The sequence below is a fragment of the Dermochelys coriacea genome, chromosome 10 (genome assembly GCF_009764565.3).
Source record: "Dermochelys coriacea isolate rDerCor1 chromosome 10, rDerCor1.pri.v4, whole genome shotgun sequence".
Taxonomy (NCBI): Eukaryota; Metazoa; Chordata; order Testudines; family Dermochelyidae; genus Dermochelys; species Dermochelys coriacea.
In genome coordinates this window covers 81,261,262-81,288,958 of record NC_050077.1, presented here as the reverse complement: position 1 = coordinate 81,288,958, position 27,697 = coordinate 81,261,262, and the positions used below count along the sequence as shown (strand labels likewise).

The following is a 27,697-nucleotide window of genomic DNA, read 5'->3' as shown; positions in this document are numbered from 1 at the left end:
TTCTGGTTATGGGTCTGTATGCAAATTCCTGTAAGGGCTCAGCTCTGCCGTCCTGATTTACACATAACTCCTCATGGGGAGTTTTGCCAAAGTAAGGACTGTGAGGGCAGGCCCAAGTGTAATATTTGAGGATTACTGACCAACCCTCCACATAACTGCACAGAGCCTGAATTTGATCCTACAGTAGTGAAAGTGCATTCATGTCTATATACTGCCACATGAGGGCCAGATCTGAATTATACAACTGTAAATCTGGAGTTACACCATTCACGTCATGGAGTGATGCCAGATTTACACTGGTTTAAGTCAAGATCAGAGTCAGGCCACGGTTGTTTCTGTGCCTTCACAGCACTATATAAGAAGCCATTAGCATACAAAAAGTACACAACGCATGCACTAATATTTCCTAGATACCATGGCAATCGATGGATTGGATAGATCGTTGTTGGAGGCCAGGGACTAAGTTTAGATGTTGACATATGAAAAAGGGATAGAAAATTGATCTTGGATTCCTGGCTCTTCAGCACTTCCAGATCATGTGAACCAATAAATACAACTTCATTTTGAACGGCTTCTTCTATACAAAACACTTCCCAGTCAACTCCAAAGGAGGTGGGTCAGGAAGCTGCTTAGAGTTTATGCACTCCCTAACGATCACATCAAGAGGACCCAGGGTCTATATAAGGGATCTTTTAAGGATTTGTTTACCTTGTCCGTCTTTATTCCAGCCCTGCCATTCCTGTCTCATAATGAAAAATCAACTCTCCACTTCTTCACACACTTTTCCTTTGTTCTCCTCCCTTTTCTTTTCACACTGTATTTATTCTTATGGAAAGCAAGACAGATTTCCCCTTGTTCTTTAATTGCTAATTATGGCTAATAATACACATGATCCTGACCTAGCAATCCCACTCAGTCCTATAGGAAAGCGGAGTCTAAATTCTGTGTATGTAAACTCACTGATGTCAGTGACGCTGCATGGGAGAATCAAGGGATAGAATTTGGCCCACCGACTTTAATGGAGTCACTCCTGATTTACACTGCTGTGAGATCAGATTCAGGCCCTTTGGCTTTAATGGGGTTGCTTGTGATTTTCACCAGCGTCAGATCAGAATCAGGCTGTAAGGATTGCAAGAATTTATACACATCGCTTCTCCCATTCCGGCAAAGAACCACTCTTCTGCATAACAGGGGTTGGTTTCCTTACTGTGCTGTGATCTCACTCATAACTCGAGTCCTGGGAAAAGCTCAGACATGCTGCGTGCTGGGAGTGGTGCTGTTTAATCCAAACAAAGCTACGAGCAGCGACTGGAATGAAGGCAAAGCAGACGGTTCTTCCTTTGCTCCCAGCAAACCAGATTCATGTTCTCATTCAGTGTGATAAATACTCAGCAAATCCGAGAAGCCATCATGAAATCATTAGTCACAGTTCTCTTGGTGAAGGACTGTAAAACCACTGCAAATACATTTATCTAAAGAATGCAGCAGGTTGAAACAGGACAGACAGTTAAAGCTGGGGCTGTCCTGGGCATGCCTGCAGCATTAGGATGGATACCTGCAGGTTGGGGACGTTTCTTGAGATATATATTTCCATGACTGTCCTAATACTGCTAAAAATCAGTTAACTCTCCGAGCTAAAAGTGCATTCGAAGTTACATATGCCAGGAATCTATACTGATCTTATAAATCCCCTTTTGAGTGGGAAAAAATGGTTAGGGATTATAGGGGATTCAGGAAACAATGCAGTCTTTCTTTTGCCCTCTGTCAGCTGCAAAGGCCTGATTTGGGTTGCGGTATAAGGCAGGAAGAAAATGAAAGCTAGCTGTAGCAAATGTTTGGAGCTAGAAACCCAGGAAATGTATCTGATGAAATGCAACAGAAATGAGAGTGCTACCTTTGCCACAATTCCTTTGTTTTACCAGGAAACTGGAGAGAAAGGATGGAATGTGATTATTTCAATGACTTGCTAGGTTTTCTCTTGAGACCAGTGGCAGTTTTTGAGTTGCAAAGTACTGATGGAAGGTGCTGTCTGATCAGACTAGTGACCTATTGGTTGGTCTGTACTCTGCCTTCAGTGCACGGCTTGATGCTGGAAGTGTATTTAATACATCTCCATACGTTCCAATGACTGACACATTCATAATATGCAAAAAGAAAAGGAGTACTTGTGGCACGTTAGAGACGTGAGCTGTAGCTCACGAAAGCTTATGCTCTAATAAATTTGTTAGTCTCTAAGGTGCCACAAGTACTCCTTTTCTTTTTGCGAATACAGACTAACACGGCTGCTACTCTGAAACCATTCATAATATGCCTTCTGTTAGTATAACATTAATGGCCACATTCACACTGGCCAGTTTTAGACACTCCTACTTTAGAAGGATTTGACTATATGCTAATTAGATTTTCCAGGAATTTTAGTCAATTTAAAGCCCAAGCAGCTTTGAATGTGCTTAAAAATAAACCAAAATGCTCAGATTAGATCTTCTTTCATCTCGTACCCTATATGCTTCAAGAGTCTGATTCCAAACTCACAACCGCTCTTCTCCAGAGTAAGTTCATTGCCTTCAATAGATTTACTTCTGATTTACATGGGGGTGAGAGGAAAACCTGGCCCAATATCTTCTTGTTTGATTCATACCAAGATCAGTGTATTTAGTGGTGAAAATCCAGGTGACTAAATTGGTAAATCTAGCCTCCCCCAATATATAACAGAGAAACATGCATACAAGATTTGTTTCAGTAAGCATCTGCTCTTTCTGTTTTATTGATTCAATCGGTCAATTCAGATGTGCTAAGGACTGTTTACATATATATCCAATGATAAACAGTATAATCTGATTTCTGGGCATGGGACCTATTAGCAATATTGGGGTTACATGTGTAATTCCTACAACTCATTAGCCCCCTTCCCATACAGCTATGCTAGTATAAAGCAAATTAAATTATCATAGAATCATAGAATCATAGAATATCAGGGTTGGAAGGGACCCTCCAAGGCTTTGTGGAAGGGTCCCTCTGCCTCTCCTCATAAGTCATGTGCTCTAGACCCCTATTACCAAATTACTCTGGTATGACTGAGGTTGTCAGAATATGAGCTTTATTCTCCTCTCACTAACACTGGTGCATATCCTAAATCACTGAGGCTGATGCTATGGCATGGGGTAAAAGTGATGTAAATGAGAGGAGGATAAAGCCCCAAGCCTCTGCATCTGTCTGGGCTTGTCTACACTGGGACACTCAGGAAAGCGAAGACAAGTTCATGTCCCTGTGGGGATGCTCTCACGCAGAAGCAAAGCGGCTTTGGTTTGCTTTAGCATAACCCTCCTCATGTTATTTGGCAGAATGGATCACGTGGGGATCCATGCTCCATTTACCCCAGAGGCTATTGTATAGGTATACTCTGGGCCAGACCCTCAGCAAGGGTAAATCTGCATAGCTCCATCGACTTGAATGGAGCGAGTTCCATGTCTGCCAGCTGAGGGTCTGGCCCTCTGGTTAGCATATTACATCAGCATAAGTGGCTCTGACCCTTGGGGAACATGGTGTTTGCTCAGGATGTTATGAGAAATCCGGAGCAGGAAAAAGATGGTTAAAAAGCAGTCAAACGTAGTACACACGCAGTCCCAGTGACAGAACCTCCGCACTAAACATGGTGCCAGAACCAGAATTGGAGGCTTTAGAAACAAAGGCAAATTAGCACCCAGATCCTTTCGGACTGCTAAGGGACTGTGTAGGGTCTATAGGCCTAAGGGATATTTTGCTCATGGCAGCTGGGGAAAACCCCATGGGTAGGAGAGTTCCAAACTATTCAGCAATGTGGTGGCTGCCCAACACATCTGAATGCGCCATTTTTGGTGTTTGTGCTCCCTCTTGTGGATACTGCCTCGCACTGCACAATTCACTACCTGAGACCATTCAGAGTAGCAGCCGTGTTAGTCTGTATTCGCAAAAAGAAAAGTACTTGTGGCACCTTAGAGACTAAAATTTATTTGAGCATAAGCTTTCGTGAGCTACAGCTCACTTCATCGGATGCATTTGGTCCTATATATGCATTTTTTTCCCACCCAATGCATCCGATGAAGTGAGCTGTAGCCCATGAAAGCTTATGCTCAAATAAATTCGTTAGTCTCTAATGTGCAACAAGTACTCCTTTTCTTTTTACCTGAGACCATGAAACACTGAGTAGGCAATCCAGGATATCGGAACTCAGTGTTACTTCTGAGCCGGTTTGCAGATGGGAATGCACAGCCATTCCACTGACGTACAACCAACATGAACCAACTTGCAGGAGGAGCATTTAATAAGAGGATAGTGATAAGCAAATTCTGTTTGTGGCAGGCTTAAGTTCACTTCAGATCAAGAATACTCTGTTGAGAGTCAAGTGGTTTCTAGGGGCCCTGAAAGCCACTGCAGAGGCAGATCCAGCTTCAAAGATGCTGAAAGCAACCCATATCCTTAGGCCTTGCCCCTCTGGGGAAGCATTTGAGCAGGAAATGACAAAATGGACTCTCGCCTAGGTATGTGTCTCCAGATGAAAGTCTCATGCTCCTCATGCTCCATTATCTGTTGATCCTTTCATGCAGTCAGGATGCTCAGGCCTCTGTTAGCAAAGGCTCTGTTCTGGGTCCTTTTGTGTCGTCACCAAATCAACCTCAGGTGAGGGATCAGGACAAAAACCTCTTCCAGTTGATATGATCCTGCCATTCTCTGAGGAGAAAATCCTCACGTAACTCATCGAATACACAATCCACCTGCACCATCTTGTTTGTTGAGACCCCTTTAACTTTCCTGATCAGTTCAGTCACAGCCCCTTAACATGACTCCATTTGTCAGGTCCCAGCCTGATCCCCAGTACTTGGAAAGGGGATCCATCAGTTAGGGGGCTAGCCTGGGACTTTGAAAACCTGGGCTCAGTTTCCTGCTCCACCACAGACTTCCTGTGGGATCTGGGCCTTAGTTCTCCATCTGCACAATGGGGATAACATCCCTGCCCTGCCTCCCTCAGAGGTTGTGAGGATAAATCTGTTAAAGATTGTGAGGTGTTTGCATGGGATGGTGATGGGGGGCCAGATAAGTATCTAAAATAGATAAGTAGAATATGATATATCATTCTTCTTTTTATAGTAGAGATGGGCCCTCCCAAACCCCTAGGACCTGTAACCCCCAATCATTGGGGCAGTTTGGATCCAAACCTCACAGCCAGACCCGATCACCATAATGCGCCGAATCAAAATGCAGGATGCAAGATGTCCCCAAACCTGTATTCACATCTACAAATGGACTTGGCGGCTTGGACCCATCTTTACTTTAATTGATAACTGGCTTCTAGGTGCAGTGGTAGATGCCGATTGGTCCTTCATAAAGCTAAAGTTGACCATACTTGGCATTTGTATAGTGAACAGACCCCTAGTGCATTTTTTTTTTGTAGCTTGTCGAGAACTGCAAAAAGGAGCTCACCAATACATCGAAAGAAAACCACTGGCATTCGAAAGTCACTGATACAGTACAGCATGGTGGGTCTCCTGGCAACCTTCCTGCAAATTCTTTTTCCTTTTTTTTAGAAACAACCCCATTTATATTATGCCAAAAGATAGCAAAATCTTGTATCTGATTTCCCATAGCAAATACTGTTACAGACTAAGTGATATACTAGGGGTTCTTTTTCTGTGTATTCTTGTGCTGTGTTTGTACCACTGCCTTCTACTAGATGGACTGTTACATCAGCTCAGGTGAGTGAGACTGTTCTGTCTTTTGGGGTACATTTATGAAAAGCACGTTAGTCCGATTGAAAGTCAATAGTACCACACCAGCTTAGGGTATTGATGTCTCTTTAGCAAAGGTGACAATGTTCTCCTGTACTGGCTAAATCCTATGAACCAAAACTATGGAACTGACATCACTAAAGTGCGTGTGTTTGGACTGCTCTCTAGTGGCTGCAGCCCACAGAGTATAAAAGCCACACTACTACACAGGTTTGAGTAGTTCAGCAGTGACAGCACAACCAACACCAATCCCATCAAAACTGTATTTACCCGTTTTTCAGGTTGATCTATGCCGATGCAATGATCTGGGCAGAGCAAGTCTTTTTTATTCAATACCTCCCATCTGCAGATATTTCCCTCTCTGTGTGCCTCTAGAAGTTTAGGTGATTTTGTTTGGAGCCGGGAGAGGTGTCGGGTCTTTTTATGTATGTGTGTGTGTGTGTATGTGTCAGGGGGACGGGACTTTTCTGAAGGTGCTAATGAAAGATAAGGCACAATAAATGGCACTGGGGATCTCTTGCTTGATCTTGGTTTCCAAGAAATGGCTGGTTAAGAAGATAATGGCAGAAGCTACAGAGGGAGCAGCAAGTAACAGCCAGTGTCTGTACTCTGGGCTGTTTAAGCAGCACATTAATAATTCTGAATGACAGCGCTTGCAGGAGCAGATACACTGAGCTAATAGATATGTTTATATGCAGGAAGGTGGCCATATGCTTTTATGATTGCATTGCTAGCCCTTACTGCACCACATATGCTTTGCTTTTGCACCTAATAGATTTCTAAATTGCCTCTTTCTATCTGAATGGTCCTCTTAAGTGTTTCCATAACACATTTTTTATGACTAATAAGGCTGCAATTTACTTAACCTGAACTGTAATCAGTGTCAGACAGGTTTTCATACAAGTCCTAGTCAGAAGTGCTCTGCTCAGCCTTCCAAGACCCCTGCTCCCACAGAGCCTTTCCTTGTGTCTTGGTTAAATTCCTCTAGGGAGTTTTGCTACCAGGAAAGCAGGGATGATTGTTTCTGTTCCCTGCTTCATTTTCCCAGGGAGATAGTGCCCTTGGAATCTGGCGCAAATAGCAGAGATTCATTTAGCTTTTCCCATTCACGCTCCTTATCACCAGAATATTCACAACTCTTTCTAAATTCTGGCACTTGGCTGCTTAAAAAGAAACCACCCAGAAACGTTCAGTCTGTTGGGAGGCAGAATACTAAGGCAGAGTGAGAAAACTCACCTCCCAGCAAAACCTAAGGGAATCAACAGGCTTGCCTGGGACAGCAATACAGTGATCGCTTGATGAAGGGAGAACTTGCAGTGAATTTACCCAGAGTGTATGTGATGGGCTGTAAGAGCAGGGCAGTCTGAAACCTTCTCTAGGATCTAAGATGAGTTACCATGCTGAAGTCAGCCTGGTGAAGGAAAACTCTTCCCGGCTGCTCCTCAAGCTTGGGAGACGCTCCTTGTCAACGTCCGCCAAACCACCTCATTATCCTCCTTCAAATTCTCCTTGGCCGTGAGGCCCACAAAAAACTTGACAAGGGCTAGGCTGCTGGTCGGCTGAGACCACTGCCTGTCATGCTGACCAGTTGCGACTCCTTGTATTCCCCTGTCCTACCGTCTTCATCTGTTTTCTCTTTTCTTGTACTTAAATCGTAAGTTTTTTGAGGCAGGAGCCATCTTTTTGTTCAACGTTTGTACAGCGCCTAGCACACTGGGGTGCTGGTCTATGACTGGGGCTTCTAGGGGCTATGGTCATACAAAGCATAAATAATAATAATTAAGGTGCTGCTGCAGCAAGGGGCCTATTACAGAGTCCCAGCTATGACTGTTATCGCATACATGTTTCTTTTGTAGCTAATAATCTGGTATTTGGCCTTGCAGCCCAGGAGGCCTTGCAATTTGCAGGTTCTGATTCCCGAGATCCAGGTGAGCATCTATCTACACCACAGGGCCCAGCCCTGCAAAGGGCTGAGCATCCTCAACTCCCATGAAATCAATGTACCTCTTGGGAGACACCAAGCGTAGCTGCTGTGGGACATTTTTCAGACCAACGATTTTGGTGAAAAAAAAGGAGAAATGTTCTGTGGAGCAAGGCACTGAACACGTCTTCCAAGTTCACCTCTGGCCCATCCTTCTGCTCCACTAACCTGCATGGATTTACTATAGTGTTGTTCAGAAAACAAACCATGTTCCCTGGACCTGCAATGCTGAGCTGCTCCGCTCAACTTCTATGATTAAAAAATGCATTTATATTGCCCTGTAGGGGCCCTACATCCCCTCTCCCCCGCCCATGCATGTCTCAATTAGTGGTAGCATTCATTATCTGAATCATGGAAGAACATGGAGGTCCCTAACATGTCAGGACCACCATGACAGCAGATCAGGGGCATCGACTGACTTGACCATGTTCAGTTTTCTATGTAGAACGATGCAGGTTATGGCAAGAACCATCCCATTCTTGATGGTTCCCAGTCCACTGGGCAGGGAAGTCTAAACAAGATAACCCCATGGGACACTACCCACTTGGGTCAGGCCCGCCCTGGACAATATCTACATATTTTATCTATAAGATTAGCTCATTTTAGAACCTTGCTGGACATGCAAAGCAAATGCCCTGGCTGCCAACCGACTGCTCCAGGTGAAACAGTGTGATTGTCTGGCTATTGCTAGTCCTTTTTAGCCCCCCCCAAGAAGTGCCTTGTATAAGAGATGAATCAGAGGTAGCAGCTGTGAGTCCCCTTGCTATGGTTACAGAGAGGCAAATTAGTGTCCTGAGTCAGGGAGTAAAGGATGATGAAAGATGAAGAGCAGCAACCAGGAATGTCAACACCTTTTAATTGAAGGCCAGAGCTGAACTAACTCAATAGAAAATAAACAGTAACTGTACTTCAATTCCATTTACCTAGATGGGCTGGTGACATTTCCAAATGAAGCCTAAGCCTGCACCACTCTTAGAGTGCAGAAAATGGGGCTAAATGGTAGGAGAACTGAGTTTTTATCTTTATGCTACTCAGAATTATCAAATGGGCATGAATAATGCTGACCACACTGGGTCACAGAGGGGAAATTAACCAGGGGGAATCCTGCATTACACTCATCAGACACATTGGCACTGGGGAAGCATTCAGGGGTCTACATATTTTGCAGGCTGGGAATCGGGGTCTACAAAGCCTCCCTGCATTCCAGGGTCTTGGTGGGAGGACTAGCACAAGCTGGGAAAAGGACCTTGGATCTATCAGCAGCTCCCCATCACAGATGTGTGATTATATTGCCCTCTAATAGTCGAATTCTGTTATCTAGCTGCACCCATCCACCCCCTTTCCTGATCACCAGATCCAACAAGTACCTCCATGACCTTACTTGTGTAACTCTCCTCTTCCCTAACCCTTCCCCCAGTCCCTCCCAGCGACTGGGTATCTCTTACCCACATCTTCTTATAGGTTATAATTACAATGTAGAGCACAGTGTAGGTTGCCTCAGTTCACTAATAAAAAATTTAACAACAGAGCCCAGCAGCACTGCATCATTATTGGGCCAAGATCCTGCAGTCCTTACTCAGGCAAGACTCCCACTTAAGTCATTGTGAGTTCTGCCTCATGAAGGACTTTTGAAATCTACTGATGAGAAGTGCTACATAAGAACTAGGCCTTGTTAGTGTTGTTATATGCCAGACACAGCATTTGATGATTTATACAGGTAACTGCAAAGGTGGGACTCCCAGTCTCCCAGAGTATGTCAAACTAGTGGGTAAGTAAACGTGCCCTAAAAAGTTGACTGAAGTTCAGGCAGGGCCAGCCATGCCTGAGGCCTCAATACTTCATTGTTTGCACGTCTTTGCAGACTTTACAAAAAAAGCAGCCATTTGGACTAAAGACATGCAGTGAGACTCTCTTTGCCTGGGCTGATCAGGAAGTATTTGAATATTGAATACATGAAAACCCCTGTATGGCTTTCAGTTAAAGGGAATCACTTTGCTGTGGGCCAGTGAAAGAGAGTATTCTAGGCTGGATCCCCGGGCCAGGCAGTAAGGACGGACTTCTATCTACAGACGGCACTTAGCCCAGATCCAAAGCTCCCTGGAGTCATTAGAAGGAACCCCACTCACTCCAGTGGCCTTTGGACCTGGCCCAGGGTGAATGATATGTAGCACCTGCTCACCCTGCCCTTGTCACTTCAGCTGGATAAGGCAAGAGTTCACTCAGCCAGTCCCCTGAGCCCACCAATCACACGGTAACACACATGGGGGGAGAACCTTTCCTGCCCCCCGTTGGATTATGTCAGAGGTGGCCAGCCTGACCCTGAGAAAGAGCCAGAATTTACCAATGTACATTGCCAAAGAGCCACAGTAATATGTCAGCAGCCCTCCATCAGATCCCCACCCCCCCGGCTCCCAGCACCTCCCACCCACCGGCAACCCTGGAGATCAGCACCTCCCCCTCCCTCCCCGCACCTCTCGATCAGCTGTTTTGTGGCATGCAGGAGGCTCTGGAGGGGAGGAGGAAGAGCGAGGGCACGGCAAGCTGAGGGGAGGAGGTAGGAAGGGGTGGAGTGGGGGTAGGGCCTATGGCAGAGCCAGGGGTTGAGCAGTGAGCACCCCCCGGCCCATTGGAAAGTTGGCGCCTGTAGCTCCAGCCCCGGAGTCGATGCCTCTACAAGGAGCCGCATATTAACTTCTGAAGAGCCGCATGTGTCTCCGGAGCCACAGGTTGGCCACTCCTGGACTATGTCCTGCAGTAAGAGCTTTAACTGCCCTTCTTCTCACTTGCATCACTCTCAGTGGCATCATTGGTTAACCGGGAGGCGATGCTGCTCCTTAGACGGTATTCAAACTATTTGCCACACAAACAGGCACACGCCTCGTCTCTTGCTTCCCAACAGCACTTGGAGGGTTAATCCCCAAGTCGATGGTGTCACAGTGAAGCAAAGGGCACCCTGAGCAGAACCAGTGACATTCCAGCGATGGTTTGTTTGATCAATGCTATAGACTGACAGATTGTTTGGGGAAGGGTTTTATCTCAGCCCTCACATCTGTTCTCAGTTTAGATGCCGGGGTACAAGGCTTGTTGTGAATAGCAGGTGCTGCGTGTATCTGGTGAACATTATGGAACATTCATTTCAAGGCTCTGGAGCTGCCAAAAAGTGTGCCGGTTGGACAGATGTTACTTTATTACTGTCAACTTGTCGTCTTGGATGTTTTAAGGGAACAGTTGTTTGTTAAGGAAACACAGCTGTTCCCACGAAACTTCTTGTTTTCTTTCTTTGGCTGAATGGCAAAGAGAAAGTCCGAGCCATGCAGGCCGTGTGTGAACTCTTCCTGCGTGGGACTCTTGCTCCCCAGCTCTCTGATAACGTTCTACCTCACATGGCCCTGCTGGAAGCCTTCTGAACGAGCTCCCTTGGTTAGCCAGGTCCCTGGTTCTGGAAGCAAGATTCAATCTGACACATGGATGGGGGTGATGTTGCTGTGGTGTAGACAGATGGGAATGCACCATTCGTTTCTGGGCTGGGGGTAGGCACTAAAGGTGAAATGCTTACTCCCTTGAAGCTAATGGGAAAACTTCTTGCACCCCAGAAGCGTAAAGGTTCACTGCAGACTTGGGAGTTAGCGTTTTATGACGAGGAACCATTATAGTGTGGGGTATAGTCCAACAGAGTGCAGCTGGGAACCTTTCATCAGAGACAAATTCTGTGTAGATATCCATCTGGTAGCACCAGGGGGCAAGTGTCAGTGCCGAATTGGACCCAGTGGGCTACCACAGAAGGTGGAATTCACCCCAGGGCAAAGGACCAGCACAAGACCTGGCCGCACCACTTAGGTCCTATTTAGTCCCACCCTAGTGGGATGGACGTGATGTGTACTTTTTGCAGTGCACACAGGGCTGAGTTTCATCCTGCAAGGTTTACTGTCAAGGTTAAGACTATGGACTCTGGGGGTAGCTGGGTGTGAGGAGAAGACTCATGTCAACACAGAATGACAGTACGGGCTGTGATTTTGAGCCCGAGAACTGTGGCAGGCGGTAGGAGAAAGCCTTGAAAAATCCCCATATCCCCCTGAACCGGGAGGCGCCCGATGAGCCTGTCCAGATTGATTTTCCTGTGCATTTCTTTATTTTGTGAGGGTGGGTCAATCTGACATGGGGCTGAGTCTCCTCGAGTCTCAGCAAAGCCAAAGGGATTTGAGAGTCCTTCAGCCTCTCGCTGGATCAGGCCTTACCATTGGGCCAGTGTCGTCAGTGCACATGGCACTGACAAAGGTAACCTCTCTCTGTCCCAAAGAGCGTAAAAAGTAAGGGCAAGCAGGCACAGTACAATGGGCCTGATTCTGTAGCACTTATACAAGCAAGACTCCCACAGACTTCAAAGAGATATTCCCTCCACTAAGGATCACAGAATCCGGCCCAGGGGATCATCTAGGCTGGGAGGTTTGGAAGGAGGAGACTGACTATGATTAAGAAGCTGCTCAAGCATCCAAAACATTTCAGGAAATGGAAAGATCTGAGCCCTTCTAGGCAACGGAAACACTGTTACGAACACAAGAAACATGATACCCAGAGGAGGCACTGCGCAGATCTTCAATTAGCTCTGAGAGTCTTGCTTCAGATTGCGTAGACTCTAACAGCTAATGCTGGATGAGCGGAAAAGGATGTCCTAGGGGTAGAGAACAGGAGCAGAAGTCAGAAAATCTGGGTGCTATCCCACAGATTTGCTGGGTAGTCTTAGCCAAATCACTTCCCGTCTGTGTGCCTCAGTTTCCTCATCTCTACCGTGAGAACAATACATTCTCTACTTTACCAGCATGCTGTGAGGTATGTTAAACACTCTGGTGTTCTCTGATGAAAGGAAAAGTGTTATTACAAGCTGATTGTATAATTTCTAGAGAAGGGCAAGAATCTGTGTTAAAGCTCCGGCTATGCAATGACATCCTTTGACTACACAGTGAATAAGGCAATGAATCTTTTCTTCTTAAACAGCAGCGGCATTTCTTAGTGAGGTCCTGGTCTGTTGTGTATTTATTCTTGGGCAAGTCTTAAATCCTTTTTTTATGCTACAAATCTGCTTGTCAATAGCTGCAGCTAAGTGGGATGGAAACTGAAAGCCATACAACTCATCAGAGTATCCCTTTGTGAGATCGTCCAGCTCTGGGACATTTGGAGTCACTGAATTGCATCGGACCACCCAGTATTTGATCAATTCTGAATTATTACCCTGCCACTTATTAACACATGCTGAATGATTGTCCAGTACAGCATAGAGCTTATGATTTCTTGCAAATATTTGTTTTCCTTTATTTTTTATCCGCAAGCTTTTCCACTTGGATTGATCCCAAGAGAAAATGTGCAAATGAGGAGTCAAATATCTTTATGGCTTAAGCACTTATTGAAGGAATTCATTCTTCTTAATAACCTCCCCTTACATTCTGTGTACACATTAAAAAACCAATAAGCTTTTTCAGCTAGTTGGAGTAGGAGTCTCTCTTTCTGACATTCTGTGACTGTAATGTCAGTCTCAGAGCACTTGCCAATGGGATTGAAATACTTACGTGAGTATTGATACATGTATATTACGTAGGCAAGTTGACACGTATTCTTTCACAAATTGACCTCACAAGGCACATGCACCACCAAAGCCCTGACTAAACGCCGCGTAAATAGCTCTCTCTTGCTGTAACGCTGGAATTTTTAATGTTGGCTTGGCTAAAAATGTACCTCTCAAAAGAAAACAATGCAAACGCATGGAGTCAGGCCATGGATTCTCTGATTAGCCCACAGGTGCAACTCTTTTGAGGCTAATGGAGTTTTGCCCAATGACCTCATGGCTACATTTGCCCTGGCTGTTCAGTTTGGTAATATTAGTTGGCATTTTAAACTCACTTTGCGCCAACTTCATCCCTAGAGCGACTCTTTCAGTGCAGTTCAATTGGCCCATTGTTTTACTAAAGGGAAACCAACTTATCCATAGTTACCTTTTTCATAAACAGGTTTTCTTATGCGTGTTACTCCAAAGCCAGTCCTTTCTGAACTTCACAGTGGGTCTGCAGCAAACCCACACCCTATGTTGTGCTTTAGGTTCTAGTCAGATCCAAAGCAGAAGGCGCATGTTTATTGGCTCCCTCATGGATACAGCCTGAATCTCACATGAACAACCATTCTTCTTATAGCTTGGTCCAAAACAGCAACAATCTCACAAAACACGTCTGAGCTGAGGGGCTTGCTTGCAAGAGAGCAGTTGCTTCCAAGCTTTAGGTGCATTGAACCATGGTCCAGATTCAGCCTCAACCCTGACCTCTGGAAGGATGGTCCAGTGGGTAAGGAGTCCCTTAGGGCTTCAGAGAGACCAGAGTTCAATTTTCTACTCTGGAACAGGCTTCCTGTGTGACCTTGGGCAAATCACTTAGTGTCTCTGTGCCTCAGCTCCCCAATGGGGATAACAGCCTGCCCTGCCTCACAGGGAAGTTGTGAGGATGAACATATTAACAAGTGTGAAGTACTCAGATACTGTAGTGATGGGGGCTTATCCTGGAGTGCTCTATTCACCACTGGGTGGTGCCTTCTTCTGGGGATTAGCCCCTCTCAATTCAGCACCCTCCCTTCTGGTCTTTCACCTTTGCAGTTCTCTCACACATGGAGTTGCAATACAGCTGGATTGTGACTCGGCTCTCCAGCCAGGTCATGCTGTAATTTCCCCTTCTGGGCGAGTCTTTCAAGTACCTTCTGCACCAGCAGTGTCAGGCTGGCCTCACACCCACCATGGCTGGTAAAGAAACTCAGGCTCTCGCCCTCTATTCTGCGTTCTAGGGCCCTGTAAGGAAGAGTTGGTCTGGGACTTCACCAACCTGTACTGCTTACTTCATGCCCTGCTTCTTTAGGCTTCTCCTTCACGAGCCTCCCTAACTAGACCTCTCTGCTTAGGCCTACTAGGTAAGCCCCTCCTCATGGGCTCCTGGCTCCCCCTCCTCAGGGACAGAGACTACAGGCTTCCCCCCTGAGGCTCTCACTTTGTTGCTGGCTTTATAGATGCCCCACCTGTTCCTCCCAGGTGAGCTTCCTTCTAATTAGTACCCTCCACTCAGCCTACATCTCCCCCATTTGAAGCTCAATTGGCTGATTGGGCCAAGCTGGCCTAATTCAACTCTCTCAGGGCTGGTGTGGGCAGTACACCCCATCACAGGGCTGCATCAGAACCTAAAACAGATGGCTAGAGCCTTGGCCTGATCACCCCAATACTAACTTGTGACACCTGAAGTCCTAGTTCTGACCATGCTGAGACAGTGTGCAAGGAGACTGCAGAACAGGGATGTAGGGAACCCTTTTCCCACCACAAGAGCCATGCAGAATATTATCAGAGCACACTCTAGGTGGAGAGATTTGTCTAAAAGTAGCTAACACACTTGCAAGAGAATGGCCCTTGGGATGAGGGGTGTGTCCATCTCCCCAGCTGGCTAGCACACATAACAGTAAGTGCCAGCCCATAGCTGATAACTACGCTATTTAGAGGAGAAGCAAAGTGTATTGTCTCCCAGCCCATTGTGAAAATCCTGCCCTTTTGTGAAAAGGATGTGTCTGGCTTTATTCTTCCTTGCATGTGCTGGCTCCCTGCATCAAAGGTATGACCCCAGCCCTCAGCTTATTAAATTTAAATCTAAAACTTCTTTGCTTTTCACCATCCACGCTGGCTAACTGCTTTTGGCACTTCACCAGTGAAATTAGACTTGCCAGTTACATGTTAGTTTATGATTCATTCCTAGTCAGTTTCTCTTAATGGTTCCCCTGCTCAAGTCTAGTGCTCTAGAGTTTAAGATGCAAGTGGACTGTTTAAACTGAAACAGAAAACTAATTCCAATGACATTCCCCAAAAATATTAAGGAAAGTTTCTATTAATATTATGGATGGATGGCAGAGGTGGGCAAATTTTTTTTATTAATAATTTGTTAGTGGAAAGATGCAGTTTCGGGTCAACTGAAACTATCTATGAATTCAGAGAATAGTCTCCCTACTGCCCGCGCAAAGGAATTTTCTTTGAAAAAGTCAAAATGTTTTGGTTTGGTTTTGACATGTTCAAGCCAAAACAGTTCAGCTTTTCATGTTGAAAAGACAATTCATTTGAAAACTTAGCTGGATTTATTTTTTAAAAATTAAAACAGATAAAAACAACCAAAACCTAAACACAATGAAGAAACTGAAAAGAATTTCTGTTTCATGTTAACTCAAAACAATTTTTTTTTTCAATGTTTTTGGTTCAGCCACCAAACTGGAAAAAAAAATCAATTGTTTGCTCAGCTTCCTATTAGGCAGGAACTTATTCTGCCTAATATGAAAACCACCTACAGCATCGTTGTTCTGAAAGACCGTCTTGAATGCAAATGCTAGCGGCTTTGTGCTTTGCTTATCTCAGGCTGTGAAAACAGGAGCAGAAGGGAAAAATCTGCAGGAAGTATAGTTATACTGTACCGTGGAACCTCACTGTTACAAACAGCAGAATTACGAACTGACCAGTCAACCACACCCCTCATTTGGAACTGGAAGTACACAATCAGGCAGCAGCAGAGACCAAAAAACCCCAACAAACAAATACTGTACAGTGCTGTGTTAAACAAACTACTAAAAAAATTAAGGGAAAGCAGCATTTTTCTTCTGCATAGTAAAGTTTCAAAGCTGCATTAAGTCCAATGTTCAGTTGTAAGCTTTTGAAAAAACAACCGTAACGTTTTGTTCAGAGTTACGAACAACTGCCATTCCCGAGGCGTTCGTAACTCTGAGGTTGTACTGTGGAATATGTATATTTATATAGGCAATTGATCAATTTGTTAGATGGTTCTTCAGCTATCCCTGGTATAAAACACAAAGTTACCAGTGGAGTTCCTCAGGGATCGGTTTTGGGACCAATCTTATTTAATCTTTTTATCACTGACCTTGGCGCAAAAAGTGGGAGTGTGCTAATAAAGTTTGCAGATGATACAAAGCTGGGAGGTATTGCCAATTCGGAGAAGGATCGGGATATTATACAGGAGGATCTGGATGACCTTGTAAACTGGAGTAATAGTAATAGGATGAAATTTAATAGTGAGAAGTGTAAGGTTATGCATTTAGGGATTAATAACAAGAATTTTAGTTATAAATTGGGGACGCATCAATTAGAAGTAACAGAAGAGGAGAAGGACCTTGGAGTATTGGTTGATCATAGGATGACTATGAGCTGCCAATGTGATATGGCTGTGAAAAAAGCTAATGTGGTTTTGGGATGCATCAGGAGAGGCATTTCCAGTAGGGATAAGGAGGTTTTAGTACCATTATACAAGGCACTGGTGAGACCTCACCTAGAATACTGTGTGCAGTTCTGGTCTCCCATGTTTAAAAAGGATGAATTCAAACTGGAGCAGGTACAGAGAAGGGCTACTAGGATGATCCGAGGAATGGAAAACTTGTCTTATGAAAGGAGACTTAAGGAGCTTGGCTTGTTTAGCCTAACTAAAAGAAGGTTGAGGGGAGATATGATTGCTCTCTATAAATATATCAGAGGGATAATTACAGGAGAGGGAGAGGAATTATTTAAGCTCAGCACCAATGTGGACACAAGAACAAATGGGTATAAACTGGCCACCAGGAAGTTTAGACTTGAAATCAGACGAAGGTTTTTAACCATCAGAGGAGTGAAGTTTTGGAATAGCCTTCCAAGGGAAGCAGTGGGGGCAAAAGATCTATCTGGTTTTAAGATTCTACTTGATAAGTTTATGGAGGAGATGGTATGATGGGATAATGGGATTTTGGTAAGTAATTGATCTTTAAATATTCAGGGTAAATAGGCCAAATCCCCTGAGATGGGATATTAGATGGATGGGATCTGAGTTACTACAGAAAATTATTTCCTGGGTATCTGGCTGATGAATCTTGCCCATATGCTCAGGGTTTAGCTGATTGCCATATTTGGGGTCGGGAAGGAATTTTCCTCCAGGGCAGACTGGAGAGGCCCTGGAGGTTTTTCGCCTTCCTCTGTAGCATGGGGCATGGTTGACTTGAGGGAGGCTTCTCTGCTCCTTGAAGTCTTTGAACCATGATTTAAGGACTTCAATAGCTCAGACATGGGTGAGGTTTTTCGTAGGAGTGGGAGGGTGAGATTCTGTGGCCTGCGCTGTGCAGGAGGTCGGACTAGATGATCAGAATGGTCCCTTCTGACCTTAGTATCTATGAATCTATGAATCAAAGTTCCCTTTGTCTAGAAAAACAATTATTAAAAATATTGAAGCTCCCTTGGGAAAACACTCCAAGCCTAACCCTCCCCCATCCTCACAATCGCTTCCCCAGCCTGACACTAATATGATGTTTGCTGCCCTCACACTGTTCACTCTGCTTGTTTGTTTTGCCTTCCCCCACCCTGTGGCTGTGTGGTCTATTTACACTGTAAGCTCTTCGGGGCACAGACTGCCTACTACTTTATGTTTGTATAGTACCTAGCACAAAGGGCCCCATTCTAGATTGTCCCTTAGGCAGTGCTGTGATAAACATGATGAATAATAATAAAAAATAATTAAAAACACAGTTTTAAAATACAGATGGGTCTGAATCTAAATATCAGAACTGAGCACTTGAGAACTCTGAAGGGAGCTGAAATCTGACTGTAAATAAAACCTGATGATAAATGCACTCCAAAACAAAGCTGTATATAAACAATGACCAGTTTTGCAAATAGTTCCTCTCTTTATACCAAGCCAAATCAAAATACCAGCTGTAAACACTACCCAGTTTGTGGCATTTGAAATCCAGCTACAGATTAAAACCTTGCAGCTTGGGCTCACCACTAGTTTGAAGGACAGGAGAAAAACAAATATTACAAAATATCATATGACTTTTCCAAACACAAAATATAGCTTGAAAGGCTCACAAAAACCCCCTCAATCCGTGCATGATTTACCCAACCCTAATTGCTATTTGGTTCTATAAAACCTTATTATTATTGGGTCACAGTAGGCTGTTGCTTTTTTAAGCAGAGGCCCCATTGGAGTTCAGTTTAAAAAGCAATGACTCTTTGTGACCCCATTGTTACTTTTTTCCTACAAGAACTTAACTCTGGGTCTAAACCACCTGACAGTGCCCCTTTTAAGCCTGCTGGACTTGTAGGAAAGGTTGTATTACTACCCAGAAACCCCACAATTGCCTTTGGCTTATTAATGTTAAATAAAAGTTGAATTCTGTTTGCAGTTACAGCTGGTGCTGCAGACTTTCAGAACGAACCCTGCAGAAAATGAGTTTTATATACTGACTGGCTGAATGGATAATTAAACAAATAACAAAAGTGAAATGCAATTTTGTTTTACCTCCTGGGAACATTATTGTTAGTTTATTCTTTTTATCAAAAGACTTGGGGGGGTAGGGGGAGGAAATGATGCAATTTAACAATATTGCTTTTGTAAACAATTTAAAAATCCAATAACTGTAAAACTTATGACATGTTATTAAAATGTCTTAATTTTCCCCCAAAAAGTGAGAGAACTTTCCCAATCTCAGATGCTATAATTTAATTATACACTTTAGGTTTTTAAGAAAACCATAATTCTTAGCACTGAATACGTTCGATTTAATGTCCTTCTGGTATGTCTAAAGAGCTCAGACATCCCTGAACTCAACAGCCTTTTCTGCACTAAACCTTCCTTCCTGAAATATTTCACTGATGTGAACACCAGTGTAGCTCAATCAGTACAGCAATGATGGGAGGCCCAGCATACACGAGGCTCCAGAAGGTCACTGGCGCTTTTGCAGCTGTGACATCTAGAATTGCTCTGAGAACAGTGAGATGAGACAGTGCGTAAAACGCTGGTGGCACCTGGAGCTCCAGCTGTTGCTGATTACTGGTGGAGTGAAATCCATGCTGGCACCAGTGGAAATATTTTATAGGAAAATGTTTATGGTAAATGAGACTTTAGAGGCCACTATAAGGGACTGATGGGAAAGTAAATTAAATATAGACCTTGAGGAAGGGAAGCGTAGTTGGAGCACAGAATTGCAAGCCAGGGACTTCTGGGTTGTAATTTTGGCTCTGACCCTGACTCCATCTGTGGCCTCAAGCAACTGACTTATCCTCCTTGCCTCCATACTCCATACTGAGCTCCCAGGGGTGACGTGAGGATTGACTAGTTAATGCTTGTCAAGGGCCCTGATGATGGAACAATTCTTTGGTTGTGGGTTCCTGTGTACAATCTGACACTAAGTCATTGATGGGGTGAGTTTGAGTCTCAGCTGACCCATTTGTACTGCATCAGCCAAATTCTGCAGTGACACACATCTTGGACAGTATGAGAGATCCAGGGCTTATTTTCATATATCTTAATATCCGCACACATCCACAGATATCCAGCACTGCTGCCTACCTTTAAGATACTTCCCATAAGGCCACCCTGCATCGAGACACTGAGCACAATAACACAATGAGCCAGTATATCCTTCGTGCACAAATGAACGGTGAAGAAGTGGCTACTTAGGGACAGAATCATAGAATCACAGGGTTAGCAGCAACTGTAAGGACCCAAGATGCAGGATTTGTTGTGTCTAAACCATCCAAGACAGATGCCTACCCAGCCTCTTTTTGAAAACCTCCAGTGAAGGAGCTTCCATGTCTTCCCTAGGCAAGTCTGTTCCGCTGTGAGCTGTAGCTCACGAAAGCTTATGCTCAAATAAATTTTTTAATCTCTAAGGTGCCACAAGTACTCCTTTTCTTTTTGTCCTACTGTTCTTACAGTTAGGAAGTTTTTACTCAGATTTAATCTAAATCTGCTCTGCTGTAGTTTGAACCCATTGCCTCTTGTCCTGCCCTCTGTAGTAAGAGAGAACAACTTTTCTCCATCTTTTTTATGGCAGCCCTTCAAGTGTTTGAAGACCACTGTCATACCCCGCCTTTAATCTCCTCTTTTCCAAACTAAACATACTCAGCCTTCAGCCCTTTCTCGTATGGCTTATGTTCCATCTCTTTGATCATCTTTGTTACTCCCTTTTGGATCCTTTCCAGTTTCTCTACATCCTTTCTATACACTGGTGACCAAAATTGGACACAGTTCTCCAGCTGAGGCCTAACCAGCGCCGATTAGAGCCGTACTATCACCTCCCGTGATTTGCTTGCTATGCCTTTGTTAATGCAATCTACAGTTGCATTTTCTTTTTTAGCAACAGCAGGATGCAGCTGACCCTTGCGGGAATCTTTGCTATAATGGGAAGAACCCGTTTAGATGGTTAGTCCTGTCAGTGGTAATGTGTGCCTAGCGGAGTCTGATAAGTGACATGTCCCCGTTTTAGATTGATCTAGCCATAAGGGTATGTCCACACTACATTGTGAGCCTGGGTCTGTGGGACCTGGCTTGTGGATTCAGTGTTTCCAAGCTCGCACTTGAGCATCCATACTGCATCGTAAACCTGGGTTTACAGTTGCTGGACCATGGTCTCCCAGCTATGCTAACGCAGCCATACTGGGCTAAGCAGGTCTTCTGACGTGTCTATGGGTTGACCTGCGTCCACACTGCAGAATGACAGGGCTTGGGCTTGGACCTAAGTCACAGTGGGACTCGGGCTCAGACCCACCTCCCACGTAGGCCCTAGGCCCTGAGTGCTCGCTCACTCAAGTCAGAGTGATTTTTGTGTGGATGGCAGGGAGGGAGAGATGGAGTTTGAGCTCTAACCGGAATCAGAGCCCAGGCTTCGTGTGGAATGTAGACATACCCTAAGTGACCTGCCCAAGATCGCACAGCACAACAATGCAGCTCTCCTACCTTTCTGTCCCATGCTTCTTCCCCATAGCAAGTCTTATTATAAAAAGCATTAGCAGAAAAATAGTCGCTTTGTCACAAGAGAGTCCGTCTCCTCTGCTCTACGATAAGTCATAAAGCTGCCAATGGTGATGTTACAAACAGAGGAGTAGGATTTTGGGTGGAAATTGGAGCAGGAGCAGATGCACATTTATTGAGCAAAGATCCTGCTTTAATGCAAAAAAAGGGTCTCTACTGAAAATACCCAACCAACCCAAAAAACAAACCAACCCCCAAAAGGGAGCAGGGAGCGAAACACATGCAATATTCAACTAAATGGAATATTCTTCACAGTTCATGCAATGAGAAGTCTTTAAAATGCAAAAATAATAAAGCAAAACGCTTCCTACTCATTCTTGCTGGTGCAGTCTGATGCATTTCACAAGGCATTTAGAGGCCTAATTTCCCGCTGACCTGCGCCTTGTGTGATCCGTTACACCTGTGCACAACACTGCTACATCAGAATGGACACGGACAGCACAAGGTGATGGAGAATCAGACCTCGGGGGCCAGGTTCTGCACTGGGCAGGGATCAGGAAGTGACGGCTTCTGACTCACCCCCACAAAAAAGCATTGACCTCTAAAGCGTTCTGTCTGACTTCTAACTTGTGCCCCAGTTGCCACGATCCCTACGCCCCACTGTGGGCGTATAGAATTACAGGACTCCCTGGCCTGGCTTCCTTTTACCCTAGATTCATAGAATCATAGGACTGGAAGGGACCTTGAGAGGTTATCAAGTCCAGACTCCTCCACTCGTGGCAGGACTAATAATCTAATATTCACCACCTTCCTTCTATGGCCTGCCCCAGAATGAGCCCTGCAGGGAGGGTTTTGTAGAGGTGGAACAGAGCTGGTGGAGGTAGGTCTGCACCTGGCATACATGTTCCCAGTGACGGGGCATCGTGCCCACCCCACAGCCTCTTAGTGCCAGCCGTCACTGTGACTGTGAATCTGAACCACTGAGTCAAGGGGGTTTGAGCAATCTCTTCACTGCCAGCAGGATAGGGCCCTCAGTGGGAGTGGAAGTGCTTCCCACACAAGAATTAATTTAATAAAAATATAAATGTTAACAAATAAATAAAGGCAAGCTACACTGAACGAGTAATAAGGTACCTTTGGATGTTCATTATGCTGGATTTCCAGACAGTTAAGTTGTTTAATGCATTTCCCTTTGGCTTGCATATCAATCTCTCAGCCTGTCGGAAAATGTAGTATAATATCCTCTGCGTTATACATTATTATTTAAATGCCTCAATGGCACCAACAGTGACGCTCCCACCAGGTAGGAGCTGTGATTCATTGACAGCAGTGGTGTGTGGATAATTGATTGCAAGTGATTGTCAGCATGCTACGATTATCTCTTTGGGTTGTCGGCAAAACAATTAATAGCAACAAATATAATTTATTTAATTAATCATTTCCTGTAAATAAATGAATAAAATAAATCACCATATTGTTTCTAAACAATGGCTTCCTTTAAAACCCTGCCACAGGTTGGCGCAATGGAGCTGATGATGGGGAAGAGACATAGGGCGGAGCAGGGTGAATATTAACCCCATGTTACACATGCCGCTCCAAACTTTGGAAATGTATAAAGTATCTCAGAGTGTGACTGTGCTGTAAATAATCTGTAGCTTCAACCCTATAGGGTAGGGATAATTGAGAAGAATGAGCTTGAAGAACAATGCTGGGCTGTCCTAATCCTCCTGGACCTCTCTGCAGCATTCAACACTGTCGACCATGAGATCCTGATGTTTCTCCTGAGAGAGGTGGCAGGGTGTGCAAAAAAGGTTCTGAGTCTTTCCCGGAGGGATGCACCCAAAGAGTAGTGATGAGAAACTGAACCTCTGCCACTGGACCCTTTGCTTGTGGAATCTCCCAATTCTCGCTCCAGTCCTTTCCAGCATCAACATGCAGCCAATGAATGAACTGTTCAGTCAATATGGACTCAAGGACCCAGATGACACACAGCTCTACCTATCCTTCGCCACATACAACCACACTTCTGCCATCAAGATGGCCCAGTGCTTGGATGAGATTGGCTCCTGGATGAACAACAGTTGGCTGAAGTTGAACCCGAGAAAGGCAGAAGTAATGCTGGTGGGCAGAGGAGAGCATTTTGAAGAGTCTGGAGCCATGGTGCAGTCTCCGCTGGTTGAAGGGTATACACCAACAATTCATCAATTCAGTCTGCAGTTGAGGAGTGCTCACATAGCAGAATCCACAAATAATTGCTTTCTGCCATCTCCAGTTGGCCAGGAGACTCTGTCCCATCCTGGTGGATGATGACTTGGCCTCAGTCATTCATGCCATTTCTTAGCTGGACTAGAGCAATGTGCTATACCCAGGCATGAAGCTTTCAGCACACAGGAAACACCAGCTAGTATAGGACACCACAGCTCACCTCCTCAGCAACACAAGCTACTGCGAACACAACAGACGTGTCATTTACTACCTACATTGGCTTCCCATAGAATTTTGCATCAAGTTCAAGGCCACAATTCTTATCTGTAAGGCACCCATGACCTAAAACTGGTGCATCTAAAAGAGCCTAAGGCTCTTGGGTGAAGACCATGGTCAACACATTTGCTCCACTGGCACAATGGAATTCTCGTCAGTAGGGATAAAACTCATCTGAGCGGGAGACAGAGTTTTCTCAAGGGCTGGGCCAAGACCGTGTAATGACCCCCACCCTGCCAAGAACTAAGGACAATCACGAAGCTCACCACTTTCTGCTCAACGTGCAAGGCACATTTCTTTGACCTTAACTTCTCTAACAGCAACACATATGTTAAAAAACTGCCAAAAATACCCCAGCAAAACAATACACTCCACTTCACACATTCTCACTCCAAGGAGTGGAGGGGAGAACAAAGGCAGAAAAACACATGACAGATGTTAGTCATGTTGCTTAATGCACTGCTGGAGAGTGCTCAGATACTACAATGATGAGCAAGGTATAAGAAATTGCACAGAATAAAATAGAAGCCAATGGACTATTAGAGTCATCTGACAGAAGAGCTTTGACGATGACTATCTAAAATGTAACTGTTCATCTCATGGGATAATGCTTTTTTCATCATTACTGTACTTTGTTCCTTGCTTCTAATCTCTTCTCAAGTCTTGTATAGTCAGAAAGTTTTATTTTCATTATTATTCTTCTGTACTAACTGGAGGTTCCAATCAGGATTGGGCTCACTTTTGTGCTAGGTACAGTACACATCTGTATATCAGAGCCTCTCTCTCTCTCTCTCTCTCTTTCAAACCCACACCCACATCCACACTTCAGATCAGGAGTCACTCAATAAGTGGTTCTTGAGACATTACGCTTTAAGACTGGGGCAAAACCCGTGACTTCAAACCAAGCTGCTTTGAAATTTCAAAAGGTTCCAACCAATCTCCAGTTCCAAACCTGTTCCTCTGGTTTTCATTCAGGCTTGAATCCTGAACTAAAACTGGACTTTGCTGGGAGCTCACAGAAACAGCTCTCTCACAAGATTTTTGTCCTAAGCCAATAAATTCTACAAGAGCAGCTGATCTTGTGAGATTCTCACTACTTCAGTGCTGGATTTCCTGGGTGTCCCTCCCCCAATCCCCCAGTGGTCGACTAGTTACGTACAACTAGTGTTGACAATTTAGTTGTTTTCCACCACCCCCGTAAATTTGAACACCCCACCTCTAATTTAAATTATTGGGGAAAACACTGGGATCAAATCCGAACCCAAAGTCTAGCTTTGATATGTTTAGACCTTAAACCTGAATCACACTGTAAATACAGACCTAGAGTCACACAACCTCCTCCACCCATCTCTACAGCTTTCAGTCTATACAACTACTTTGCTTTTCAGAGTAATATCCATTAATGTCTGCCACATGGTTGAGTGAAACAAAACGGAGAGTACTAAAGGATCACATCAAAGCACGGGCATGAGCATTGCATCCCATAGTCCAATGGTAAACACTTCACACTTTCCGATGGAATCGTTACACACTTAATTTAAGTAATTTTTGGTGAAATTCTCCTAGGTATGGAGGCACTACTCAAGAACCTCCTCATCAATTAAACTCCAATGTAGGGAGTATCTATATGTGTAGAATGACATTATTATACTGAGTGTCTCCATGCTGGGCAGCTGCAGGGGAGCCCTGGAATCTGGCTTTATTTGAGTCCAAGTAGCCCAAAAGCCTCATATAGGGCATACAGAAGGGCAATAGCCAATGTTTTAGCCCAAAGCTGTGTCCCCACATAGTTGCTGTCACAAAGCTAGCTTTCTTATGCTTCCTGTGGTTAATTTTACCCTTATAACTTGCAAGTGAGACTAACACTCAAAGTTATGCTCATCTGAGAGCACACCCGTTTCGTACAATTTCAGGAAACCTTCTGGCAAACAGAAAGTATGGCTCTTGTTCCGAAACCTCAAACCAGCCAAAACTTACCTACCTGTGGATTTCACTACAAAAATGTTTCACACAATGCCAGTCGTAACATCAGCTGCAGTTAACATGTTTCATATGGGTCCAAGCTGCGAAGGACTGGACCATCCTTAAAATTCAAAGAGGTTTATGAGTCCAGAGATACAGGCCCTTCTCTATTTATACTAGAAAAAAACCCTACTGGGGTGTACTTTTCAGCAATGAGCCTAAATCAACCCCCTGGCTCTGAATAAAATTCACATTCAGCTGTGGATCCAAACTCTTGAGACTGTTTCTGTTGAAGTGCCAACAACTGCGCCTATTTAAGTCACTTAATATATTACCACCCCCAACTCAGGTCACAATAATTTGCCTCATGGGGTAAATTTACCCTTGACCCTGTTAGACTAAGAGGTGTAGATCAGGGGAGAATTTGGCCTTTGGAGACAACAATAGGCAGTAGAAAAAGAAAATAGTTAGTTTTAAAGAAGAATAATAAGGAAGATAAATCTCCAGACTCTCTATAAATAATCTGGACCAGAAAAATACATAAGATGTGTCATAGAATGGTAGCATGTTAAGAACAGGGAAAGTTTCTAAAATTAATTTTCTTCATTTTAGTTTATTAAAATTGCTTTCATTTATCTCTCATGTTAAATATTTTATTTTTCCATATTAATGGTTGCAATTTCTACTGTGGCTTGTTTCTGTCATTAACACTGTACAAACTTAATATCATTAGTAGTTTTTCCCTTAATTATGTGACTGGAGAAGAAAAACATCAAAGTTTCCGTGAAATTGGAATAGTATATCTAAATTGCCTCATGTTTATTTTAACATTAACAGTAAATGAAGCTAATGGGCTTTTATATTATTAAAAGCAGCCATTTGTGTCCTGCCTGCTATAATATATAACAAAGCTTTAAAAGATGTTAAATAATTAGTTATTTAATAGGGATGTGCAAAATAGATCAAACAACAGGGAAACTTCCTAGTAACAGAAGTTCCAACTGTGACCCCTTTGTGATGCCTTAAAACTGGGTTTCTCCTAAACATGTCTTACGTCCCACTGTTAATTTGATTGCTTTAGTTTATAATCGGCCCAGAGGGTTGCCCTGCCTTCCAGCCTCAGAGATGCAAACGAGTAACAGGCCTGGACAGGGTATTGACAATAATTTCATAAGGATCTATGGTTCTGTTTCTACACCACCTGGTATTAAAATTCACACACGCAGCAGCAAAAGGTAAACCCAATAGAGCAAAGCACCTTCGTACCTGTGTCATTTACACAGGGAGGGCTGTCCCATTGGCTCATCAACATCTACATGCCTTGGACATAAGGAAGCATGTCTGGAGTCAGAATGACACTGGCTACCCTAATAGGCTGCGATATTTTCCTGATCTTAGGGTGTGGTACCGTGGTGGGGATTGTAGGGCGAGAGACGATAAACACTTCTTTTTTTAATGTTCATTGACCCTACTCACCAGCAGCTCAATTCTGCTCCCAGGGAATTTTGTGGCGATGCTGCTATTGATTTTAATGGCCCTGGATCCGGTCCCAGCTAATTCTAGCCTTTTCCAGAGGTGAGCTTGAATTGACACTCTAGACTCGAACCCCCTGAATTTTGGTGGGGTTTAGAGTATTTTGCATAGGTCCCCACTTTTGTACAAAGGGTGAGCCAAAACCCTGGATTTGAAGTTCTCACCTATGGTTAGTTTGAAATCTGGAGCCAGAA

At 44.2% G+C, this 27,697-nt stretch overlaps 1 long non-coding RNA gene across 1 annotated transcript; it reads left to right on the top strand.

Moving 5' to 3' along the window:
* Nucleotides 1–12,244: 12,244 nt before the first annotated feature.
* LOC122455989 lies at nt 12,245–26,610 on the top strand. Its single transcript, XR_006274569.1, has 2 exons — nt 12,245–12,570; nt 23,197–26,610. It is a non-coding gene; the product is annotated as an uncharacterized LOC122455989 (long non-coding RNA).
* The last annotated feature ends 1,087 nt before the right edge of the window (nt 26,611–27,697 follow it).